This window comes from Ceratotherium simum, chromosome 1, assembly GCF_057802395.1.
Source record: "Ceratotherium simum simum isolate JZ-2026a chromosome 1, ASM5780239v1, whole genome shotgun sequence".
Classification (NCBI taxonomy): domain Eukaryota; kingdom Metazoa; phylum Chordata; class Mammalia; order Perissodactyla; family Rhinocerotidae; genus Ceratotherium; species Ceratotherium simum.
In genome coordinates, this window is record NC_141900.1 from 15,119,287 (window position 1) to 15,147,012 (window position 27,726).

The 27,726-nt window shown below is 41.3% G+C and overlaps 1 protein-coding gene across 3 annotated transcripts in view; it reads right to left on the bottom strand.

Annotated features, from left to right (window-relative positions):
• The window catches only part of POU6F2 (POU class 6 homeobox 2), a 467,650-nt gene that overhangs the window by 119,454 nt on the left and 320,470 nt on the right, over positions 1 to 27,726 (bottom strand). The gene's annotated exons all lie outside the window — the stretch shown is intronic.

Sequence of the window (27,726 nt, forward strand, 5' to 3'; positions counted from 1 at the left end):
ATGTTGAACCCGTAGGCCTTGGCTGCAATGTTTTCCTGCTCCTCCCCTACCTAGAATTAGTCAACATTTCCAAAGGTCATAACTCCTGTTTGCCACATTAAACTAGTCCCTATTTTAAAAAAATGCCTCTTTTTAAAAATCTAGTGGTTCTGTAAAGTGATATATACCTGCCTTTACACAACAAATATGTTCTTGAAAAATATGTATACATTAAACCATATATTGAGGACACCTGAAGACGTTTTTCTGTAAGGAAATCAACCAGTGACTATTTTTGTAAAGTTAAGAATCATTTTGTAAAATTTATTGAACATCAGCTAGGCCCGAGTACTGTGCTGGGTAATATGTAGGATTTAGAAAGGAGACATAGTCCTGCCATCAAGGAGCTTATAGTCTATTTGTGGAGATAAGATTAACTCATAAGAAACAATGAGGTTTGGGGGCACCCGTTACAGAGTCCTGCTAATGGTAGATGGTTGTTACGTAGCAGTTAATTGACTAGAGGGTGAACAAGGTGGAAGCTGACTAAAAGGGCCAGGAGAGTCAGGAGAGGGGGTCTTCTGTGGGCTGAGAGGCCAAGGCAGCATACATGGAGGATGTGGAATGAGAGCAGAGAGGGTTCAGGAGAGTGAGGTTCATACCTCGAAAGGAAGGAGGAGAGGATGTTTGAGGCTGGAGAAACACCCAGATGACAGTATGGCTTGGGTGATACTTCTGAAGGACAATGTGGAGAATGGACTCCCTGGAACAGAGGCTCTGGGAAGTCTCGTATGACTTTAGACCTTAGAGACGGTGGAGAGCCTATCTTGTGAAAGTGGGGGGAAGATGGATCACTCCCAATTAACCTCTGGGCAAGCCAAATTTTAAACATACAATCAGGTTTGTTTAAAGCAAGGCATAGCTAGTTGGATAAGAGAAATGACAGCTTGACACTTCCCAGGGACACCAAATACCAATACTGTGCTCTCAGGTATCAGGTAGGGCTTCCATGTTGGACCAGTTGGGAGGGTAAGTCCTCGGTGGGTCGATGAATTGCTCTAGGTCTGTTCAAACACTCAGTCCCGTGTGTGTCCTGCCTTGTACATCAATCCAGCGTGCTCTGAGACTCTAGAGGTAGAGATGGTGTATGGAGTGAGGACTGGAAAATACCCAGTCCTTGGGAAGTCTCTGGACCTTCTGCTCAATTTTGTTGTGAACCTAAAATTGCTCTAAAAAAATAAAGTTATATATAAAAAATACACAGTCATCATCCTATTTATTGGAACTGTAAAAGGATGGTCTAGTTTTGCCTCCCCACCCCCACCCCCTGCATTGTTCAAAATCACATTTTATTAAAGATCTGAGAGTATGGCTCAATTCTGACCTCCCAGGGTCTTCTGCAGTCTGGAGAGTCCTGGGGAGGCGGCTTTATTCTTTCTGGTGGAGTTACAGACTTTGGGAACCTGATTGCATCTGGCCTCCTGCCTGATTCGAATCAAGCCTGTCCTGATTTCTTTCAGGTGGGGGGCACATATGTCAGTGCTTATTTTCATGGTTGACTTAAATACCATACTGTTTCATTTTGGTTAGAAAAGCAGTTATCTAAATCAGCATTTAAAAACAGAAAAGATGAGAATATTGGCAGATAGACATTGGCAGATGGGTAGGTGCAGCAGACCTTAAACTACTAATGAGACACGGTCCCAAACGTGTCTTCGTTCCTTTGTGTTAGTAGTTCACATTGCTTGCCTATTTCTTTCCCATAACCTGCAGCTGTCCTGGAAAGGCATTAACCTAAACTAAACCTCTTTGAGTTACATAAACTAATTTGGCATCTGCAAGCAAAAAATGATGGACAATAAAATATGTTCAGGTATGTACTGGATGCAAAGAAAAGCAGGAAGGAGTTGTACAAGAATGTACAAGCCACCTACACAATAATGTGGAAACAAAAGTAAAAATGCTAAAATACGGAGCCCTTAAGTGGCTCCTTGTATAAAGCATACTGAGATACGGACACAAGCTAGGAAGCCTCAAGGACGTATTTGAACTACAGAGAATATTTGTGGATAAAATGATGATTGTTGGGGGTAAAACTCTGACCTTATCATGGAAGATTAAAGATTCTACCTTCTTCCCTGGTATTTTTGTCCTTTTATGATCATTTCCCCTATGTCTGGTTACTATACACTACATAGGCCAATGTTAAGTGTAAAATTTAACTACAATAACAGTAGCTATGAAAGGAAAAGAGATGCACAGAAATTTACATTAGGACATTTGAAATTTTAAAAACTTACAATTTTGAAAAAGAAACACAAAACAAAATTCCATCAAACTCTCAATTTCCTAGAGAGAAGAGAGTGCTACAGCAAAACCAATGGCTTGAAACTTCTCAAATAAATAATTTAACATGACAAAGGAGTAGCCAAGAATCTTGCATTTCTTCATTTGTTCAGTTTCTATATATCAGCTGTAAATTAGAAAAAATTTCTTCTTTTGGATCTTTGTTAAAGGTTTTTCTCAGGAAACCACACACATAAATAGAGCCACACCACCAGAGGTATCAGAACTATGCTTGATGGGATTTACATAAAATTACTTCTAAGGCAGGGAAATGGAAAGTAAAAGCACCGTATATATACCTACATCTGAAGAGCAAGTCCACGAAAGATTCTGGAGAAATACAAATGCATCTTATCCTTAGCAAGGTATTTGAACACCTCAGGATTCACAGAAAGCAAAATGGTGCTCACATGCTAAAGAAGTGTGCTTCTTGGCAACACCCTCACCTTTGTTAACACAAAATATAACATCATACCGTTATAATCACCTAGTCAGGATCTCAACTTCAGCATTTTTTCCGACTTGTCTGGTTCAGACATATGTGGGCATGGGTGGCTAACTGGTGGTTTAAGTTTGAGAGTCTGCTGAGAAGGAGCCCAAGCTATTATTCACTGCTGATTTTTACACACCGCTGGGCATGTCTGGGAACTAGAGTAGCCTCACAGAAATATATTTACAGAGGGGAGAGGACCGGCGCTAAGGAGGAAGGAAGCAGGTGGAGGTTTATCACTGAAAGTGACCAGGAATCCTGAAGAGAGTGTGAAGGTAATGGCTGCTCAAAGCCACCCTTTGCCCGGTCCCCTGGTGCGAGCCTGGTCTAAAGAGCCCCAAGTGAAAACAGAAAGGGCAACCTTGAAATGATGACGCCAAGTGCAAGAAGCCACGTGCCGTGGGGCCCGTATAGTGTGATTCCATTTATATGAAATGTGCAGCATAGGCAAATCCACAGAGACAGAGGGCAGATTAGTGGTTGCCAGGGGTTGGGGGGAGAGAGGAATGGGGAGTAACTGCTAACGAGAGTGAGGATTCTGGTTGGGGTGGTGAAAAATTTCTGGAACTAGGTGGTGGTGATGGTTGGACAACATTGTGAATATACTTAATGCTACTGAATTGTACACTTTAAAATAGTTAAAATGGCAAATTTTATGCTATATGTGTTTAATAAAATAATAATAATAATAATAATAATAATAATAATAGCTCTTTCTCTATATGCACACAATGGGGACCAAGCCACACTGTCTTAGGACCCCACAAGGGAAGAAAATAGCATTCCTTCTCCACTCCACATGGCTGCGCAGTCCCGAGGGCTCAGGGCAGCCACCAGCAAGGCTGCACCTGCGGGAGCAGAGACGTGGGCAGGGCCGCAGCATGCCGAGCGGCACACGGACGAAAGTGCTGTGCCCACTGGAGAGGCACAGGTCTGGCAGAGCAGAGCAAGGGGATTACTACCAAAATGGACCGTGGACGCACCCGGTGACTTCTAGAAATACTAGAGAAGACTTGAAAGCTGGACATTCTGTGTGAGGAGGCAGAGACCAGTGATGGCCGTTTGGGTTCAAAATAAGACTGTGCTGCATAGTTTGGAAAGTACTTTCATGTAATACAAATGAATTAGCTTTTCAAGACAACCATATAGATAGATGACATCACTGCCATGTCATATATATAGAACTTGGGCTCAGAAAGGTTAAGTGACTTCCCAAGTGCACACAGCTAGTGAGTGCTATGGACGACTCGATCTTAGGTCTGCCACCTCCCAAAGCCTCGTAACATAACAGAATCACTTGTACAGACAGAGCAACCTGTCTCCCCCTGAGTGTTGGAACAAAGATCACTACTCACTCATACAGGGAGTATGCCCTCCACAGCACTGCTCTTGAGAAGAGGTGGCACAGGCACCCAGCTACAGACGCTAACTTGAAGGTGTCTGCTCAGGGATGAATCGTTCAGCTCCTAGGAAAGTGTGTACAATTGTCCGTCTGTCCTGCTGCAGGCAAAACATTTTTTAAGGCCTGCTGATATAAAATGTAAACGTGCAAAACATGCTAATTTGAGTGTGAGTCATGAGTTATTATATAGAACAGAGACACGGGGTCACAGGAAGGGAGGTAAGAGGTATGAATGGAGGGGAGGTGGGGAAGGGCCATGGTACACTTTACTCGTGTCACACGTCTGCCTTCATGGTAAGAGAATGTTTCCTCTACAGTTAGACATGGGGCAGCAGCACTGTGCTCAGGCTTGGTGACATTTTAAGGACAGTAACTGAGTAGGACATCATCTTACATTGTCCATAGAACTGTGTGACACGTTGTCTGTAGTGTCTGGTGGCAGCTATGAGTTCTCCAGATGGATTTGTCCTTAACGGGGCACAGTGACTCCCAGATCAGCCCCAGTCTTACAGATCACTGGCCCATGGGCTACCGAAAAGGGAAGCCATGCACCCTGATGTAGCCTCTGCCCCCCTAACTCTGTACTTACTGTTCATTGTTGTTGCTTGCTAAAATCTCTAGAAGAAGGAAAAATGGAATCTGGAAGAACCCAGCCAGAGGAATTTGAGTTAGTAAAATTGGACTTCTGCATACCCCCCACCTCAGTAATACCATGTAAGGTAGCTGAAGCAAGGATGCAGGTTAGGAAGCCTTTCTGTGCCCCCACTAAGTGCATCCCCAGCCTACACTGGCAGACAGAAGCTTTGCAAACGGAAAATGGCATGTTAGGGACTGGGGATTTTGAAAAAGTGCGGAAGGTGAAAACTCTGGGAATTTGCCTTTATTTTTGGCAACAATGTCAAAAAAACAAGCAAAATCAGCTCTGCCTCAAAGATTATGATGGGTAACCACCTCACACATGGTCAGTGTTATCAGGTCCAGAAATACGGCCACACATATCTTTAATCTGTCATTTCATTTAAGGCAGAGATCTAAGTATCTCTTGAGATGTCAGGGGAAAACAAGGAGAAAAATTCTTCCAATTAAAACATCCCCACAAATTTCACGTCCTGCCCAAACCACTCATGCTTCTTTCTTTTTTTTTTACCGTTTTACATTTCTTTTTTTTTTTTTGTGAGGAAGATCAGCCCTGAGCTAACATCTATGCCAATCCTCCTCTTTTTGCTGAGGAAGACCGGCTCTGAGCTAACATCTATTGCCAATCCTCCTTCTTCTTTCCCCCAAAGCCCCAGTAGTTAGTTGTGTGTCACAGTTGCACATCCTTCTAGTTGCTGTATGTGGGACGCAGCCTCAGCGCAGCAGGAGAAGCGGTGCGTTGGTGCACGCTCGGGATCCGAACCGGGACCGCCAGTAGTGGAGCGCCAGCACTTAACCTGGAGCATGAGCACTTAACAGCTAAGCCACGGGGCCAGCCCCCTCAAGCTTTTTTCTTAGGTCGGGTGCTTTCACCAGCTCCAGCAGCCTACCTCAAACTGTGGCCCAGAATCACCTGGGGAGCTTGTTAGAAAAGTGGATTTCAGAGAGGAGGACAAAATCTGCATTTTAAAGAACCACCCAGGGGATCGGGAGCCATTGCCCTTGGGGCTTCTCGCAGATTTATGGTTGGGGGCGGGGTGCTCTTCCTTTCACCTTCAACTGAGCAGCTTGCTTATCCGTCTCCATGACTGAGAATATTTCTTTTCAAAAAATGAATCTGTCCCTCCATTAGTAGAAAAATAATGAAACAAAATCACTGGTTGGAAAGAAGAGACAACAGGCACCTGGGAATCTTCCAATGTTCTTTAGCACCTTCTTTTAGATATTAGGACAATTTGCCACCCATTACTCCTTTGTTGACAGTTGGGGAGCACTCTTGTTGGAGTATCTTAAGTCTGAGACATAGTGTTAGCTCTTAGATGCCCCATTAAATAAAGAAGATGAAAAGCAAGGACGAGTGCCCACTGTAGAGCAAAGGGAAGAAGCCCTGGCCTGGGCCACCCCAGGGGAGCTGCACCCACCCAGAGTGAGTCAGTGAGGCTGAGGACTCAGAGGTGGCAAGTTCCCCCCAAGTTCCCAGGGGTATTGGCTGAGGCTTTTCTATGGAACAGCTGACCTCCCACCATCTCCGCCTGCAAAATGGCTCACAGCTGGGCCTAAACTCTCAGGAAAATAATGGAAAGGCTCTCCTCTAAAGAAAGTGAAAACACGGGGGGAAAACTAGGATTTAAAAAAAAATTGTTTTGGTAAGGAAGATTGGCCCTGAGCTAACATCTGTGCCAGTCTTCCTCCATTTTCTATGTGGGACAGCATGGCTTGATGAGCAGTGTAGGTCCTGTGCCCGGGACCCAAACCCACAAACCCCAGGCCGCCGGAGTGGAGTGTGTGAACTCAACCACTATGCCATTGAGCCAGCCCCAAATTAGGCTTTCTAATGCGAATGTGGGCACCCCAAAGTAAAATCCTTCTCTTCTCGCTCACCCTAAGAAAGCCAGTCAGTTCACGATCTCACCCCAATACATTGAGCTCTCAATCACTCTTCCAAGTCCTTAGGATGTCCTTCCAGCTCCCTACTGAGTGCCAGCTGAGATGAAAGGAAAAAGGCCCACACCCTGATACTTGCCCCATTGAACTGCAGAACACCAAAGATAAAGATTTTTTAGAATCCTAAAGGATTTCAGAGAGACAAATAAAAGGCCACCAACAAAGAAACATAAATCAAACTGATATCAAACCTCTTATTAGCAAAACTATCTAGCTAGAATCAATGGAGCAATGCCTTCAAAGTTCTAAAAGAAAATGACCCCCAGCCAAGAATTCTCTTGCTGGCTAAACTATCAGCAAAGAGCAAGAGCAGAGTAAGGCCCATTTCGGAATTTACAAAGGCTGAGACATCTTGTCTTTACACACTTTCTCTTAGGAAGTTAAATAGGTACTTCAGCAAAAAAGGTGGTAAAACAAGAAAGAGGAAGATTTAAGATCCAGGAAGCAGTGCCTGTCACCCAGGAGAGCAATACAAGAGAGCCCCACTATGACAGCTGTCCAGAAGTTCTAGAGAGCACCCAGTCCGGACTACAGCATAAAGACAAGGCTCTACGTGAAATATGTCCAGGAAAAAAAGGGGGATTCTATAGAAGTGATAAAATATTTGAGCTTTTGGAAGGATTTGTGAATATGAAAAAAAGGAAAAGAAATTAGAAACTTCAAGAAAAACAAAAGCTGTCTGGGAAAGTCACAATCCAGAAATAAAGCAGCTGTTCCAAATTAGAACAAGAAGTCATTGAACTCCAAGAAGAAAAACTGAACAGATTCAATGCTATGGAAAAATAAGAAGCTAGAAGATGGTAGCCACTTCCTAAAAAAGTATACATTTCTTCTCACAATAAAAAAAGGGATGGGCAATAAGAACCTTCAGGCAAAACAAACAGAAAATATAAGAAAAAAATGTAGGGTTTTATAAGAAACAAACAACATGACCCAATTGTACAATAAGATGTGGCATGACTTTGAGCACTTGGTGGAGTATGAAAGGGTAATCTATTGGAATATTTTCTTTGAGTGGCACTAATATTCAGACTGGGAAGGACATCTGATCACAGCACATTTCTTGGCTCTGCAGAAAATAATAAGGGAGCCATATTAAGGTTAAGAGTGTTTACTAGCTTTCAATTTTTGAAACAACCTGTAAACAAGGCATGAAAGATTTAATGAGAACATAAATGCTACCATCCTTGACAATGTAGAAGTAAAAGGCTGATGGAGGGAGGAGGGGAAGTGAGGACCAGAGCACTAAGTGGGGAATCAAGAGACATCTTCATAGTTGACAGAACAGATGGGGATTTAAATATGCTATTTAGACTTACAAAGTTAGCTAAAAGTAGCCCTATACTTCTACTAGGAGAAGGGAGGGAGAGAAAGTGGGAGACCCTATAAGCAAGCTAAACCCTCATACACCAACCATAGCAGGAAATGAACAGATGACACATGAAAGGAATAATCAAGAGACAGAAGTAAATGGGAAGTATTTAGAAGTATGGAGGTAAACCCATAAGACCTGAAAACAGAAATGGTTAAATGTGATTGCCTTGGGGGAGTAATCCTGTGGGCGGAGAGGAGTATAGCCGAGAACTGAGTATTTCTTCTTAAACTCTCTCTTCTGAAATGATTTTTAACCACATGCATGCATTATGTTGATAAATGTTTTTAAAAATGTTTCAAAATTTTGGCTGCATCTTGTATGATAACTGCTAATTCTTATGTGCCAGGCACTGTTCTCTGCCCTTGACATTCATTTTCTCATCAGTCCTCTCAATAACCTTATAAAGTCAGTCTCCTAAATTGGATTTTCCCAGATGTAGACCCTGAGCTAAGGATTCGAGGGCAAGTGATTCATTAAGGAAGGACTTCCAGAAGAAACCAGGAAGGGAGTAAGGAAAACAAGATAGGGAAGGGCAAGAAGCAAAGCAGGGGTGAGATGTGAGGTGAAGTCCCTGTCTCCTTCTCACCCTAGGGGCTCTGAAGCACAGACTGCTCCTCAGAGTTGTCTTGTCCTGAAGCCCTCCTTCTCTGCCTTCCTACTCCAGTCAGTCATTGGTTCTAGGTGGGCATGAGGCATAAACTCTAAGAACTTCCAGTTCTCTGTAAGGGGGAAGTGACTGCAGAGCTCAAGAATCAAAGAACTTCCTAAAAATCAAAGTACAGTTTTTAAAAATTACTATCAGAGGTGAGTATACTGTGCAGCAGGCCCAGTAAGGTCCTCGGAAATGCCTCAGAGTGGCAAGGTATTTCCATGGAGCTTGTCTATAATGGGTTGGTCAAAGCACAATCATATCAGGTCTCCTTGACTATCTCTCTATATAGACAAGGCTATATTTATCTATATCTATATCTATAAACCATATCTATATATAATACCATATCGATTTGTATTATCTCCATCTCTATTTCTACATCTACATCTACATCTACATCTATATCTACATCTACATCTACATCTACATCTATATCTACATCTACATCTACATCTACATCTACATCTACATCTACATCTACATCTATATCTATATCTATATCTATATAACACCAAGGCAAATTAAAGAGATAGATGGTCCCCAAGTTCCAAACACTTGGTCAATTAATTATTGAACAGATTGCTGGTGATATAGGATAGACGAAAACAGAAATAAATCTTGCTCTCATAGTGCTTAGAGTTCAGTTCCATCGAAGGCCTTGAACTGATGCAAGTTTTAACATATTGATAGAAAGTAACTATCCATCAGATGGAAGTTAGTCATTACTGGAAGCACAGAGACACACTACAGCAGCCAGTTCTGGGGTTAGGATGGTGGTCTGAGACCATGACCTAACTAGTCAAGTGGCAGGTATATCCCCTTGTGGAGATATACGTGGCCATTTTATCTTTGAATAATTGACATGCCTAGTTCTGCATTCACACTTATCTGGAAATCTTCTGCCAAGATAAGGATTTTCATGGAATAGTCCTTCTACAAGCAGAGAGAGTGTTGGCCAAGGGGCAATCATATTAGGTCCCCTTGACAATTATATTTCTCTTTGTAAATTAAAAAAGACCTTCTGGTTTTATAAAGCTGTCTCTTTCAGTGTGAGTCAGCATTGTGATATTCTGATCCATTCTAGGACACTAATTAGATGGAGTTTCTTGAGCTCCCTAGGCTGAGATCTACACCCTGGATGGGACCGAATTTACCTTGGGCTCCATTGATGACACCAACTGTGGTGTGAACCTTCTTTTGAAAAGTCCACAATAGACATTTGTTCCTGATAGTCTGAGAAATGATCCCAAATATCATTCCACAGGATGGTAGTCCCCAGATATGTCCCATGAGAAAGAAGTATTCCATGGTCAAATAATTTGGGAGAGACTACATATTGTATTCTATTTTTGGAAATCCATAGTGAGAATTAGAATATTAATGACTTAGAATTTCATCATTAAAGAAACTTGATTAACATTTTTTATCGAACACTAAACAAACTCATTTGACCTCGAGAAACCCCAGCATCTTGTTTTTTTTGACCCAAATTTATGCATATATATGCAACTAATATTGTGAAGGGTCCATTCAGGAGTAACCTGAAGGTATCTCTGTCTATTGTAGTCAAACATGACCATTTTACAGATGAAGAAATTATATATATATATGTACACACACAATGTATATACATACAATGTATATATACATACAATGTACATATATACAATATACATACACACAACAGACATATAATGTATATATACACATATATACAATAATGTACATGTACACACAATGTAAAAATATACAATAATATACATACATAATGTACATATATACAATATTTATATACACACAATGTATATATACACTATGTACATATACACAATGTGTATATATATAATGTACATATACACAATGCACATATATACAAAGTATTTGTACATACATACATATATAATTTTATATATATATGATTTATATATTAATATATCAAGGTCTCTGGAGAAAGTAATGAGCTATTTTCAAAATAAAATAAGCTAATGACTTTCTTTTGAGATATAATTAATTATAACATATATAACACTGTATTAGTTTTAGGTGTAATGTAATGATTTGATATATGTATATATTGTGAAATGTTTATCTCAATAAGTTTTAGTTAACATCCATTACCACATATGGTTACAATTTTTTTTCTTTGTGATGAGAACTTTTAAGATCTACTCTCTTAGCGACTTTCAAATATACAATACAGTATTGTTAACTATAGTCACTATGCTGTGCATTATATCCCCAGGACTTATATATCTGATAACTGGAAGTTTGTACCTTTTGACCCCCTTCACCCGTTTCACCCAGCCCCAACCTCCCTCCTCCGGCAACCGCCAATCCATTCTCTGTATCTATGAGTTCAGGGTTTTTGAAGATTCTACATATAAGTGAGATAACACAGTATTTGTCTTTCTCCGTCTGACTTATTTTACTTAGCATAATGCCCTCAGATCCATCTACGTTGTTGCAAATGGCAGGATTTCCTTCTTCCTCATGGCTGAATAATATTCCAGTGTGTACATATGTACTACATCTTCTTTATCCATTTATCAGTCGATGGGCAATCTAATAAGGCTGCAAGGATTAATCTATAATAAAGCTTATCTAGTGTGGTGAAACTGGGTAATTCATGCTAAAGGGAAGCTTTAAGTGAGTGTAGTAAACATCTTTGATTAAAAATGTAGTAGGTGTTAAGAGGGTATATGCGGATGAATTTCTTTAAAAATGCAGTTACCTTGAAGGCAAAGCCTTTCAGATAGTCTAGTAAGAAAAGAGAAAGAAATATAAAAAAGCCTCTTGAAGGATGCAAAAGTGAGAAACCGGAGCTGGAACTTTCCATGACTAGCTAGGACAACCTGGGGCCAAGCTGAACTCTCCTCAAGCACTGGAAAAGAATCACTGGTACAGATTTTTAGCTCTGGGGGGCCTGGATATCCTGCTCCTAAAATAAGTGTATTGCATGAGTAAAGGAAGAAAATGCAGTTCTATCAATACTAAACTTTTTTTTATACTATCTTCCTTCAGAAAAAAGATTTAAATAACCCCTTCCTGCTTTTTTCCACCAGATTTTCAAGTCTTCTTCAGGTGTTAATACCACATCAAATGAGAACACCTAGGATTTGAATGAGTATTTTTACTAAATTCCAGTGCATAGATTCTACATGTTCCTTGATTTTTCATAATCTGCAGGGAATCATAGCTGTATATGGAAACATTCACTCTTGATTTGAAATCCATTTGCTCAACGGATGAGACCAAATTTATTCAGCAGCGAATCCTAAACCTCTCATAATAACTGATTTCCTTCTCTTTTGGAGTTTGGCAGAGGCTTGGTGAAGAATTTGGCTGAAACCATGAGACTCTTCTTGGATGTCAGTTCTCTGTGCTCTGCTCATTCTCCCATGCATGGATAATCAGGGGTGTTTTGTTTTGTTTTGTTTAGAGGTTTGAGATTTGCAGTACAACACTGACTATGCCACCCTCCCTTCTTAATACCATGTGAGTTTAATGACAGAAAACACATTAGGGTGAAACAGGAAGCAGATCAAAGAAGTGCTCATGTAACACTCAATCCCATTATTTTTCCTCCATAAATGTGAAAAACAGTTCTTTACATCCTTGGTAACTTCTTCTCAGAAGGCCAATCCACCTTTTAACTGGAGGTTAAAAGGTTTAAAATTACAGCTAATGTTGAGCATGGTTTTTCCAGGGAAATTTTTTAATTATTAGGATAGAAGTGCAGCCATATTCACTAAAAATAAAGCTATGGGTATGGAAGAAAAGGAAGAAGTATGCTCATTTTATATTCTTATGATAACAAAATAATAACATAATTCTTTAAATGTGTCAGACAAAGCAAGATGTCCCCTGGCTTTCAAAGCATCAGCCTGTGCCATTCTCTTCAAATGGACATTTGCGGGAGAAAATATTACAGGCAATTCAGTGGATACTGTGCCTGGTTTAAACACAGCGCTATGTTCACTCAAATTTCTTTTAGGCTATAGACACATGGGCCAGTGCTTATTTTCATGGTTGATTTAATCCATCCCCTCTGCCAGTGTGGGGATTATTCCCTACAGTTATTCTCCAGTGATCTGTCAGTTCAGATTAAAAAAAGTTAAGTGACAAAGATGCGGTGGCTGATTCCTTTAGAAGCTGTGGATGCTAGACTGTATAGTAAGAGATTTCTTTTTAAGAATCTGACTATGTTCTCCTCTTTTTAATTTCCCCCGTATCACCACAAACCTTCCTTATCTGGGCTGAACTTTAAACTCCCTAAACAGGTAATTCAATTTTGTTCCTATACAACGACTTCAGAGTTGCCAAAAAGCTTTATAGATCTTACCTCGTTGGTTCTTGCTTATTTTTTGAAAAGAGGAGATAGCGTATATTTCCACTCACTTTACAGATGAAAAAATCTAAACTGAGATATGATTCTAGGACCACGTGTATCCTAGCTTTGCTTGGCCTGCACAATAAGTGATAATACTTTCCTTAAGCTATGTTTATTTTTATGTTTTGAAACATAGGAGTTAAAAATATACCCTTGCCAGATTTGCAGTTCCATTCCACATTCATTGAAAAGAAACCAGTTACAAAATGACTTTCATTGTGTAGCAAAATGTTTAGTATTTGAAAGTTACTCAGCTTATATCATAAATATTATTCTCATTTTTATTTTCTCTTTCCATCTCTACAGTAGAATTCTTTAGAAGGATAATTAATATACTGCATGGCTAATTTGGTTATGCTGTATTGATGTGCAAATTAGCCATTCAATTCATATAGTTCATTTTAAGCTTTCATATGTAATAAGTTAAAAAGAAGACAACTAATAGTTTTAATGAAATAATTAATTACCTTAATGATAACCCTACTGGGAGAAAAGAGTCATCAAAGAAAAGAATCTTGGGAAAATTCATAAAAAGCAATAGATGGTGGAAAATTAATGAGGTTGGAATGTAATATGGTCATATCATCTATATGAGTACAAATGTTTTTGCAAATGTCTCATGGATTTCTGCCAGGCTGGTTGATCTTACTTATGTGAAGTAAAATAGCGTTAGTTTTCTTTGTTAAAACAGTGTGGACACAAGAGGCAAACACAAATGTATCAGTAAGGATACATTAGGTTATATTATGGTAACAAGCAGCCCTAAAATCTCAGTGGTTTAACTCAACGAAGTTTATTTCCTTTCATGTCATCATTAGTTGGCAGGGGTCTTAGCTCATTGTAGTCACTTAGGTGCCCAAGCTGATGGGGTAGTCCCTATCTTGAACATTGTTAGGATGATGCCAGAAGGAAAGAGCTTTTCAGAGTGGGAATTAAATCCTCTGGCTCAGAAGTAACCCCATCACTTTCCCTCACCACTCGTTGGCCAGCACTAGTCACATGGCACCTCTAACATGCAAGGGAACCAGGAAGTGCCATACTGTCAACTCCCAGAGAGGAGGAAAACCAGGAAAATTTGGTGAACAGCATAAATGACCTCCACAATGGCATGACTCTGCCTCTGAGATAGTTTCTGTATTTATTACTTTCTTTCCATTTCCATTTTCCGAAGTTTAGCCTCATTATGCCTTGTCTGGGTCATTGAAAGAGCCCATTAACTGGCCTCTAATCTCTCACCTTCCCCGTTCTCTCTCTCGTTCATTAATTCAACAAATGTTATCAAGTCATATGTCAAGTGTCCATCTGCCACCAGAATTATCCTTCTAAAACACAGACTGCACTTGGCTCGAGCCCACCTTTCCAGACTCGTTCTAACCCCCTCTGAGAACCCTCACTTCCAGTTCAGAGGTAGAAGCTGGTGGTACGTGGCTTGATACAGCTTATGGAAACAGGGCTTTAACAAAGTTTGAATTGGTTGACAAGATTAAAAAATCAGGAGAGTCTGCATAAAATATGCATTGTCCCTTTTACTTAAAAAAAAGAAAAAATCCAGAAGGTCTGGCAACATGACTCTTGTCCCTGTATGAGGACTGGAGCTGAGTAGCAGCTGCCCTGCCTGCCGGGTAGGGCTGGTCCCCACAGTAGCCAGGATGAATTGCTCTCCTCTGCACTCCCACAAGGGGACATCATGAGGTGCCTTGCACTACAATGAATAATGTGCACCCAGTTGTCTCTTTTACCAAATAGCTTTCTACAGAAGGTTTTAGTGAGGATTTTTTTTTGTTTTAATCTTCCTGCCTCCTCTCAGCAACCTGCATACAGTAGATGTTCACTAAATAATTGAGAAATGATAACTGCAGGGAACTGTAATTTGATTTGCCACTTGTTAACTTTATCTTATTCTTTTTTCCCTAACTGTGTCGTATATGCTTGCTCTGGCTTGGGTCAGAGGAGATATCATGGGAGAATTCCTGAGGTTAAACAGATCCACTGCTCAGGTTTCTAGGAAACTACATGCAAGTCATACAACCTCTGAGCATGCCAGGATCTACAATTAACTTTGGGAAATGTTATAGATTTATAAAAGAAAATTAAGTGAAATTTCTGTGTTCCATTTTTATAACTATACAGGCAAAGGCAGCCACCCTGACACATCTGGGGCCATGTCCTAAAAATTCTGTAGAATAATTTTGTTTGTGAACTAGAAAGTTCACAAAGGAAGTGAATGAACATTTAAGAATTCAAAATTTGAAGGTGTGCTGTAGAAATTCAACATGAAATATGTACACAAAATGTGGTCAAAGAGGAAATGACAAGCTTGGAATGCCCTAAAAGGTTATCTGGAAAAACAAAAAAATGCTTCAGGTGGGTCTGAGATGGACAGATTCAGTCATAATCTTAGAAGAGTGAAAGATGTCATCACAACCCAGGGCCGACCCAAATTCCACCCAATCTGGGGAGAAATGTCTTAGAGCGTATGGATTAAGAGGGCTTGAGTGGAAAGTCAGGTCTAGTACGTCCGGGCTAGCAGGATGCGAGTCAGCCGGGCACAACAAACACGTTGCCCTGGTGAGTGAGTGGGCAGAATCACAGCGGAGATGTGGGTGCCCCCAGGGGTCAGTTACTATCTCCTCTTTCCATGGCCACACTCTACTCCTCACCATCAGCAAATGCATGTTCTGTTCATCGGGGAAAGTGGGCAAAAGTGTAGGATGGATGAGCAAAATTCACAAACAGTATCAGATCCTTTCAAAACATTTACAGATCCTTTCTACTTATAATGAATTAAAACATTAAATACAAATCCTAAACAAGTTATAGAAAAGCTGTTTAGAGGAAGATGAGAATTTGAATTTTATGGCAACACAGCATCTCATAAATACAAGTTACTCATTCACTTCATGAAGGTTCTGTCATTGAGCTTGCCTGGACCATTGTAATAGTCGTTTGTTTTCTTCTCCAATTTATACCTATTTTTAAAGTACAGCTCCCCCGTTCCCTCTCTCTGCCTCTCCTTCTCCCTCTTTCTCTCCCTTCCTCCTTTCTTTCTCCCCAACTTTCCTTCTTTCCTTCCTTTCCACCCATCTTCCCTCCTTACTCTCACAAGTTATTAAGCACCTACCATGTGCCAGGGAATGTGCAGGAAGCATAAACATGAATTGGACTCTGATTCTGCTTTCCTGCAGTTCATTTACATTCTCTCTGGGAAAAAAGACATGCAAATGGCTAATGATGATACAATGTATGTTAATATTTCTTCTTGTTTAATGATTTTCACCTTTTCCCTTCTTCTCCAAAATAAGTGTAAGTCCTCACGCTTCACATTAAAACCACTCACAACTTAGCCCCAATCCCACTTTCTGGAGTTAGCGTCCACCATTCTACATGTAACCTCCATTCCGGTTGAACTACTTGCACATCACTTCCCACACACACTTGGCTTTCCTGTGTCCATGCTCTTGTTTATGCTTGTTCCACTTTCTGAAATGGTCTTTCCCTCCATTTCTCTCTGTCATGACCCTATACTTCTTTCAAAGGCCAGCTCATCTTTCTGTGCAGCCTCTTCTGCTCCCACTTAGCACACAGTAGGTGCAATGAAATGCCACTCTTGTTTTGGTATGGATGTATCTTTTTTATAGTTGCTAGACATACTGTACTGTATTAGAACACTGTTGTCCTTGTTGAGACCATGTTGAAACTCTAAGGCTGAGATAAGCCTTTTTGGATCATGAACTCCCTTGAGAATGTGATAAAAATGTATACCCTTCCCTAAGAGATATGTTTATATTTGTAAATTTAACATAGCTTTTAAGGAGATTTCTGACCCCTCTGAAGCCCAAGGCTTATCCAAGGCTAAGAACTTCTGCTGGGGAATCAGGCTACAGATCAGGGTGAAGGGCATCCAGCTTCTCTGAAATGTGGGGCCCTTGATGATGTCCATTGATGGGGAGAGGTAGGTCTTCAAACAGAGATTTGGAAATTGGAAGGTGGGCCACAGGTGGTTGAGGGAACTCTGGCCCCTTGAGGGTTTTTACTCTCTTGGGTCAGGTCTTGGCAATTCCTAGCTGTGCTCTGGACCTCCCAGGTGGGAAGAATTAAAGGCCCCTTCTGCCACATGAGGATTCATTCTGAGTGAACTCAAAGCATAGGCCAGACTGTCTACTGGGAGATTATGCTGAGCTTTTACTAACGTCATATTTAAATATTCTGGTGCAGTCTCGTTCTGTTATGGGGGCTTAAGGTGATCCTATGGTGGCAGATATCAGACACCACAGTGCATGCTGGACCGAGGTGCAGATTTTTAAAGAGGCTGAGAATAAGATGTACACTTCCTAACTCTTCACTTATGTTATAAAAAACATGATTTTAAATAGTATTTTTGGAAAAAAGTATTGGAGTTCTGTGAGTCCCACGCCATCTAGGAAGTAGGAACTCTTTTTCCTTCACCTCAGGTCAAGAAAGAGGGGTTTCCACGGGAGGACACGAAGAGCTTGTTTGTATCCTGGCATTAGGGGGACACACTAGACTTGTGTAGGACTTTTGCTTGGAAAATGCAAAAGGTGAATGACAATCTGGTTAGCTGCTCTAATGGGGAAGCTAAAGAGAGACTGCGGCTCTGGTGGCTGGCACTTCAGGTTTGTGTGAGGATTTCTCAGGGGCCAGATGTGGGCCATGAGCACGAGCCAGCGCTGGCGGACCATCTCAGATCCTGTCTGAGAGAGGCCCGTGGAGGGGGAACGGATCTCAGCACAGAGCATAGAGGAAGTGCATCACTCACGTCAAGGGACCTATGTCTGAGAGGCCAAGATTGGGAGGTTTCAAAAAAACCACAAAATCATCCCTCAGAAAAAGAGTCAACTGTAAATATCTTGAAGTCTGATGAGCATGAAGCCAGCTGACAGAGGGCCAGTCAAGTCAGAACATACCTGCTTTCCTCACCTCTGAAGGGGTCAGAAACTCCAGATGACTAGTCAGGGGAGGAGGAGCGGAAACTTGAGGAGGGAACAAAGAGAGAGAGAGCTGGCTAACCCATTTCCCAGTTGCAGGCTTTCTGCTCACACCCGGATTGAGAGAGAGGATGTGGGAGATGAGGAGAGCCGAAGCTTCAAATCAAGTTGGACTTTAGACTATTACCTGCATCTGTACATTGTTCTTATTAAAGTGAAGTGTTTTTTTATTACCTGGGAGTGACCAGAGAAGCCGTGGGACCTCCTTGAGTTGTCATTTGGTGAGGTGGCAGTGGGGGCGGGGGTAGAACCAGTGCTAGTCAATGAACTTAGAGTGACAGTGGGGGTCAAAATAAAGTTGATCCAGTCCTGCTTCTTCAGTATATGGTTACACTAACCTTGGAGAAACCGAGCCTTGAGTGGTTTTTCTGAAGAGGGCAGACAGGTTCCTTTGCAGCAGATGCCTAATAACTGCAGGTTTAAGCACACGGTACTTTTTTCTGTGTCTTTTCTCCTTTTCTCCCTGATGTTGCCCCTGTGAGGCTAAGACCTTTGTTGGGGGAAAGGGTAAGTTTCCCTTTCTTTGGAAACATTCTTTCAGCATTTGACACATATTTATTGACTGTATATTACAGAGGCTGTCAAAGTTCAGGGTGCAGAGGGATCACCTAGGGTGCTTGTAAAAATGCTGATTCCAGGGCTCCACTTCCACAGATTTTGATTAAGTACATCTCCAGTGCAACCCTTTAAATAAGCTTCTCACGTCGGAGGTAATTGGTCCATGCTTGAGCACCACTGGTCTCTGCTGAGTTCCAGGCACTGTGCTGGGTGCCTATGATGCCACAAACAACCAGGCATATTTCTTTCTTTCTTTTTTTTTTTTTTTTTTTGTGAGGAGATCAGCCCTGTGCTAACATCTGCCAATCCTCCTCTTTTTTTGCTGAGGAAGACTGGCCCTGGGCTAACATCCGTGCCCATCTTCCTCCACTTTATATGGGACACTGCCACAGCATGGCCTGACAAGCGGTGTGTCGGTGCGCGCCCGGGATCCGAACCAGTGAACCCCGGGCCGCCGCAGCGGAGCGCGCGCACCTAACCGCTTGCGCCACTGGGCAGGCCCCCAGGCATATTTCTTACCCTCCGAAATCTAACAGTTTGGTGGCATAGGCAGATAGTCTGCAAATTATTGACATACTTGAGCAGGTATTTCTTTGGAGGGATTTACAACCCACGGGATAGTAATAGGATTAGTGTAGGAAAAGAGAGAGAAAACCCTAATGTAAATGCCAAGAAAGAAAGGTATTTCTGCTGGTGGGAGTCACATTGATGAGAAAGGGAAAAGAAAGGGCAAAGTCTTTAAGAGGCCAATTACAGTGAAAAAGCAACATATTTTGAGGATTCCTCGGCCAGGATTGTGCCAGATAAGAATCAGAGATGGCAGGTTCCTTGGAACTCATCAAACCCAATCTCATCTTTGAGAAATAAAGAAAATGAGACCCAGAGACTTTAAATGATTTGCACACAGAGGAAAAGGTAGGATTGTTGATCTGTATATTTTGGATATATTTTGAACCAATAGCCACTTACACCAAGGGGAGTCTTTCATTGGCTCAGATTTCTAGAGGCAATTCTAATCTAATAGTTAATATCTCTGTAAATATAGGATTAAATGAGTGAAATAATTAGAAAGGCCTCCAAAAGTTTCTTTTTGAAGAACTATTTTATCTAAAATAATACAAGCAAGTGAGAAAATCCTCATGGTAATTTCTCATTTCTTAGCTTTTGACCATAAATTATTAAACTTGAAAAATATCATTGGTCCAAAACTGAACTGTGTATACATCTTCATTTGTTCAGGCAACATGTTTTTACTGAGTGCCTGCCGTGTTCCAGGCACAGTGACTGCTCCCAAGAAAATGTGGACTATTAAAGAAGGGGGCACTCACGCTAGGAAGGATTGTAGCTCTCTCTGGGAGTGTTCTGGCTTTTACGCACCGTCAGCGAGTGCCAGCCAATTCCCAGGTCCAAATGAGTGGGAGTCAGTTTTATATACTACTGAATCAGGGGGTCCCCTGGGAAATATGCCCCCCGCCCCCATTGCATTCAAGGCCAGGTAAAGCATCTCGGACATGTCTACTTCCTTCTAGCTGAAAGGATGTCTGACTGCAGAGGAGGAGGGATTCGAAAAAGAGAAATTTGTGCTCTGGAATAGAGTGTCTCACTTATCCCAGGAAGGAGGGTGAGCTCCTGGTTCTTCTCTTGGGAGGATATCAGAGCCGGCCCTCTGGGACTGAGACAACCCCACATCACTGGGAAGTTTCCGTAATCTCGGGCTGGGCTTGGACAGGTACCTTCTGGTTTTGTCCTTCACTTTTCAAGTGGAAAAATTTAAACAGAGAATGGATATTTGAAAAGATTCAAATCCACATTAGTAAGTTTTTTCTCTTTTATTATTAGGTAGGTAATAAAATCCGTTTCTATTCTGAAAGTCATAATTGCAACATTTCATCTTCCTTCAGCCGCAGCAAAGTGGAGCAACAGCATGGAACCTGCTGTCTGTCTTAGAAATATATACTTGAAACTATGCAGATCTCAACTTAGGAAGGTGATTAAGAAAGCCAAAGTCTTTCAGATGATACTGTGCACAGAGTACTGTGTACTAGACCAACTTAGGTGCTCCCAAGTCACAAGTCTTCATGGAAAAGAGCAATGAGAACTTTGCAGAGGTGGGGACTGCTTGGTGCCCTACCCCCACACCCAGCCCTGACTGCCTCTCACCCTGTGGCATGACTCCTCACGCTGCAACCAGTGGGCACTGGCCAGGAGCTCGAAGGGCCTTGGGGCAAGCTCTGTCCCTAGGAATTTCTCAGTACACTGCCTGAGATCCTAACCCTTTGTTGTCAAATCTTCTTCTTTGAGTACCTGGACCCAGTGGGGATGAGTGTCAAATGTGGCTCCAAATAAGATCATAATCACACCTTCTTAGTGTTAGAATTAAAAATGGAAATCAGAATGTCACATCCCCACTAGTGTTCAGAGAGGCCCTAGCAACAAGAAAAGTTTGAATCTGTAAGCTCACAGACCTAAATGGTACCGTTTGAGCATCTAAAACAGAAATAGTGGAAAGAGAGCAAGTTGAATACTGAACCCTGTCAGTAGATCAAGAGGCATACTACTTCTAAGATTTCTACTACTAACATTACTACTGTTACTACTATTACTGTTACTATTATTACTATTACTACTCTCGTTGTTACTTGGATTGTTAGCAATATTATCATTAGAACTCAGTGTTAAATGGAACTTGAATTCAAGGAGGACCTCCTCAATTTGCTCTCAACCAACTTCTCCCACCTTAACTGGCAGGATTTCCTCACAGGACAATTATATCAAAAGGATGAAATAATTAATTTTGGGCAAATTGTTTATCCAAATCTTAGGTCTACTGTCTGTAAAGTTAGAAAAATGAGTGACTCCACATGGATGTTATAAAGCTAAAATGATATAGTGCATGTAAAGCCCCTAGTTCAGTGCCAGCCATGCAGTAGGAACATTGAAAGTGTTCATTCTTTCCTTTCCATTCTTCCTAACCCACCACCGTTCCTGCTAGTGGAGACTCCAACCCGGACTAAAGTACGAGATCTGTGAGATAGGTGGGGAGTTGGAAGGAGAAAGAGGAATGGAATACAGAGGAATAAAGGGAAGGTAGTCCCTTAGAAAAGCAGGGCTGCATTGCTCCCTAGCTCTGATTAGAGGCCATTGGTCCAGTAAGGCTGCCTGACAGGAGGATGGAGGAGAGCAGGAACTGTCCGTGAACTAGTGGGCATTTATTTTCCTAACAATTCAGAGTTATCAGCCTGAAAACACCAACTAACACAATCAAAGAGTTTACTGATTATTCCTTGAGCACTTATTATGTGCCATAATCCACCTCCTGTAACTTATGAAAACCCCTGATGGTTAACTTTCACGTATGGCTTAAGGACCCGTGCAAATGACCACTCACAAGTTAGACCAGGAAAATACTTCTTGCACTGATCCCAGCGTCTGCATGCTCCTCTGAAAAAATCAGCATTGTAAATTGGGAATAATCTTTTTTTTTTTTCAGAGCCTCAAATTTCTCTAATGTTTCTGCTACAGTTTAGTTCATGTATCCTATAAAATAAAATCATGATGAATTTAGCTTCCAACTTTCCAGTCCAAATAATTATTTTTTTATATAGGAATAAGAGTTTTAAATTTCGACTGTTGCAATGAATGTTACTATGAATTCCACAACTTGTCAACTGGACTCAGAAACAGCAAGAGCTACACGAAACATGATAATTAGGAAAACGATAACAACAAAAATCAAAAGCAAACAAACAAAAACATTTGTTTCACGCTGTTCCTTCCAACACCCCAGCAAGAATGTGCACTCTCACTGAAATGCCTGGAAAGAACACAACTATTTTTAGTATCTTTAGCTCCTTCTCCTAAGATCTTTTATTTTTACTGCAGGGAAATGTAGAATCTTGCTTCAACCAAGGCCCATGGCTAGCTTGGAGGAATTGCTTGGAGGTTATGTTAATGAAGTCAAAAGAATTTTTCAAAAGAGATAGGAGGCGACCTGCTTTCTCAATTGCACTGAACAGATTTCTCCTGTTGGAATTAGGGTGAATTGTAAATCTCTTCAAGCAACTATGCTGGGCTCTTCCCACCGAGAGCGCTGCGATTCACAGCACAGCCAGTAGGAAGCAGGCGGAGCAGCCGGGGATCTGCAGTGAGGAGTATAGTTCCGTCCTCAAACGTAAACGTGTGCAAAACGCCATCGCACACAACAGAACAATGAAAACTGCGTGTACCACGTGTGCATAACATCATGACTTCAAAGCAGAGGAGAATTTGGGGGCAATCTTTAAAGGAGTTGCACCAAACTCCTTGACATGGTGGGAATTTCTTCCATAGGGTTCCCGTCAGAAGACATCCACTGTCTGTTCCACAGATTGGCAGAGAAGCTCAGTGTTTACGAGGAGGCCAATTCCATCGCTCACTCTGACCGTAAGGTGATTTTCTTGGAAAACTGAAAATCTACCTCTCTGTAAGGGATAAATTCGATTTCTGCAGCAATACTTGACAAGACTTCTTCGATATTCCTTCTAATATATTTAGATTCAGTTAACACAAAGGCTAAGTATTCATTAGTTATCCTAACAAAATTTGGTTTTCAGACTCCTCAGCGCACTGCTCATCACCTTCTGGGTTCACTCTGGTTCCAAAAATTTAAGAGGATGGATGGGAATGGATGGACTTGCACCCCAGGGTGTTTATTCATCTATTCAGTAAATATTTGAGTGCCTACTGTGTTCCAGCCAGTGTTCTAGAGATAAAGAAATAGACAAAACAGATAACAATTTGTGTCCTTAGGGAACTTATATTCTAATGGAAAGAGACAGATAAGAAACAAGACACATAAAGAAAATAGAGTACATTTGGTGGTGATAATCGCTAAGGAAGAAAATCAAGCAGAGAAGAGAAAAAGGGAGTGTCAGGAGGTATTGAAATTTTAGATAGGGTAGCGAGGAAGGGCTCGCCAAACAGGTGAAGGGACAAGACATTCAGACGTGTGGTAAGAACCCTGCAGGCAGAGGGCATGATGCAAGCCCAGCAGTGCGGCTGGTATGTCTGGCCATCAGTAAGGAGGTGAGGGAGGGTGGAGTGCATGGAGGGAAGGTGGTGGGGAACAGGGTTAGAAAGGTCAGGGAAAGCAAGAGGTGTGGGATTTCATAAACCGTTGTAAGATCTTCAGCTTTTACCCAGTGTGAGGTGGGTTTTCCATGCACCGCTTTGTTGAGTGGGTTTTCAATAGTACCATGTTCCCGGGGCTCTAACATAGTAGTGGTTTTAATGCTGGGCGACTGCTTGGCTTGGTACAAAGTGCTTAGGCCACTCTTCTTTCAAAGCTTTATTGACTTGGCCCCATTGTCTCCTAGAACTGATTATTTCTGTGGAGAAGCTGGAGACCAGCTTACCACTTATCCTTCCTAGATCTTCCTTTTGATCCCTGTGTGCCTGAATAATTCACCTTTAAGTTCAGTAACAGTACCAAAATATGCCACAGAGCAAGCATTCTTCATTAATTTTTTTCCAAACATTTTTTTTATGCTGATTCAGCTCTTTCTTCATATCCAGATATTTTTTTTCTATTACATCTTCCATCTTCTTTGGAAAATCCATTATATTTATGTTGGATCATCATTGTCTATCCTCCATATCTTCTTCCCCTCTAGTTGCTTTATTCTAGGAGTCCTTTTCTTTTACAGTCACTGAGGAGAGATTCAGAGCCCTTCTATTTTCAGCTATGTGTATTCTGTTCATTGATATTTCTGGTCTATTCATACATTCTTTAATTGTATTATTCTGATTCATATTGTGCTTCTGTGGTTCCTAAGTTCTTTCTTTATAAATTTCATTCAATGTTACCATTACCTTTTTGAGGTCTTCTTTCTTTAATTTCATGTTCTCTCGCATTTCTTTTATGGAGGATTTTTTTATTTTTATTTTTTTATTTTATTTCTTCCAGCCTACATTTTTCACTTGGCTTTTGCATACTCTGTTCCTTTATTTTACATCTACCCATATGTGTCTCTATTTATCTCTGCCTTTACATGAGGCTTGATCTACAACTACAACCGTTTCCAGCTATATCTTTATACCTACACCCACATAGGTATATAAAATGATTTCTGTCTTGTTTAATGCTGTAACATTAACCACCCCTCCATAGATAATTAATTAACTAATTAATTAATTCAACAAGTAGTTATTGAGCATCCAGTAAGTGCCAGGTACTATTTTAGATACTAAGAAAAATCAGGAATAAAAGCAGACAAAAATCTCTGCCTTTGTAGAGCTTACATTCTAGTGGAAAGAGAAAGTTAATGTACATAATAAGTAGGTAGATGACATAACGTGTGAAAAGGTGGTAAGTGTTATGGGAAATCGGAAGCAGGGTAAGGTTACTGGGAGTGAAATGGGTAACTATTAGAGGGTTTTGAGCAGAGGAGTGATATGATTTGATGTACATAATAAAATAGGTACCCTGGCTGCTTTTTAATATTTATAACATGTGCCCTGTCTGGCCACTATTTCCTCCTGTGTAGTGAGTGGATTCTCCTTGATCCTTTTCTTTCCTTATCAGAGATTGTTTGCTCCTCAGAGCTCAGGTGAAGGCTGAGGCTTTTCTTTTCTTTTCTTTTTCTAATTGAGGTAACATCAGGTTATAACATCATATAAATTTCAGATGTGCATCATTATAATAAGACTTCTGTATACACTACATCATGTTCACCATCAAAAGTCTAGTTTCTGTTCATCACCGTACAAATGCTTTTCACTGATTAAGGGAGCAAGGAGCTGGGAAGAGGTCAGCAGGAACCTTGGACAGACACTTGGTAATTCACTCCCTATTCTGCTTTCCTGAGATATTGTTAAAAACCGCGTTCCAGGATGACTCTATCCAAACAGGGATGTATCCTGTTTCCCTGGGGGCTTTCCCTCTGGATTGTTTTCCAATTCGGGTTGAAGTCCCTTTCACTGGAAAAAAGCAGGTCAACTCCAGGTGTTCATTTCTCTGCTTCCCGTCTTCACCCTCCCTTCCCAGCAGCTCAGCTCCCTCCTCTCTTAGCTAGCAGATGGGAAAAGGCAGAGGATGGTGGGGGCCCTTCAGAGGTGGGGCAGGGACTTCCACGAGGGCTCCCTCTCTGGTGGCTCTTACCTCACATATTTTCTCTTTTGTGTTTCATTCAGCCAAATCCATGTTTTTAGCTCTGGATGATTATACTAGTCGAACCTTCTTCCTGGCTGGGAGAACAAAACTGGTGTGCTGTACACATGTAATTTAATATTATCCTTCAGCATCACCATGTATAAACTGATATGTGCCAGCGTTCTCTTAATCTTAAGAAGAATCGTTCCTGTTTTAGGGGGACTGAATCTTTGTTTTGATATTTAAGGCCATGACAGATGTTTTCCATCAACGTTTGAGCATTTGGATTTCTGTCTCAAGACTGGTGGTGGGAATGAGGATCTTTTACAAATAAGTCTGTGCTTATGGATGACAACCTCCCGTGTGTTCCTGAGTCTTGTGAAATGAAGATGTAAATAGACGTTTGCGTATAAATCAATAAGGACACATCTCTTCTGCACCTTATACGTAAAGCTGTTATTTTCCTAAGTGTGTGTAACGTGTTGAAACTTACTTCAGCTACTTTTCAACCTTGGAAAGTTATTTAAAAAAAAACATAGATCCAATGCACAGATCTGAAAGGCTTCCCATCCTTTACAAGATTTTTTTCTTTTCTTTCTCCGCTCATTGTAAAACACTGTGAAGTATTGCACTGTGGGGCTATATACTCTGGATTGCCCTAGATTCAGGGAATTCAGAGTTAAAGTTCCAACAGTAACCTTAACATTGCCTTCTCTCAGGGTTACAGCAGCCTTTTGTTATGTGATCACATCGTCCAAAAGAGCTAAATTCTCCACCGCTTATCTGCCATTCCACCTACAAACCTCTCTTTGAAGTCGATGGGGCTCTGGGCACGGAGGGCCCAGACATACTACAGGAGAATTAGGCCCTGTGCATTCAAAACTACAAAACGACACATATATGTGCATTTCTTATCTGTGAGGAAAGGTTTAAAAGGCCACAATTTAGCTACTTGATGGTGCCTTCTGGAGGAGCTATAGCAAAAAAAGGAGCATGGGTTCTTCTATTTATGTAAGTCACATTCTATGTCATGTCACCAACTAGTATATGGTTGCTGGATAAAAGCCTCCATTGTACAGGAAAGGTAACCTTGTAAAAATGACAAGCGTAGGCTTTCTCGGTGTTTTATACAATTAAAATGTTAACCTTGACATTATACTAACCCTTCAGTTTTCTTTAAACGTCCTTCAGTTTGCAAACCTGAGGAAAATTAAAAAAAATAAAGATGTGGACTATCTATAGCTAGGCAATCTCCTCTTGCCTGTGTTCTCTTTACGGAGAGCCACGGGGAGGGGCTATCCCAGTCAGTGGCCAGGGCCACTGCTCAGTCCTTCACCATCTCCATTCCCTCATTTCCTCCAGGAAATTACTCTCTCATCCTATCCTGCCTCTCCTGCTATTCAGGGCTAGAGGGCTGGAGGAGGGACTGGAGAGGAGAGACAGCGAAGGTCATCCCATCCACCTTGGTCCTCCCCAGCGTGGACACTGGTAGGCAGGATCCTTTGTACCATCCTCCCTCATGGAGGGTCCTGGATTGCTCTTTGGACCTTCTCCAAATCCTGATTTTGCTGACATGTAGTTGATTCTTTTTCAGTTCTCTCTTCTGTGCCCCTCCCCTCTCTTTGATCTTATCTATCACCAGACTTGCCTTGTTTTTATCTACACAGGGAAAAAACAAATGGGGGGGGGGTGATGGCACAGAAGGGGCCTTTTAATGGCAGCTTGCAAGCAGTGACATCCCCTTAGAAAAACCTCATAAAGGTAGTGAGTGTGTAGGTGTGTGTTTGAGCTACAGAACACAAGGGGAGAAGCTATGAGA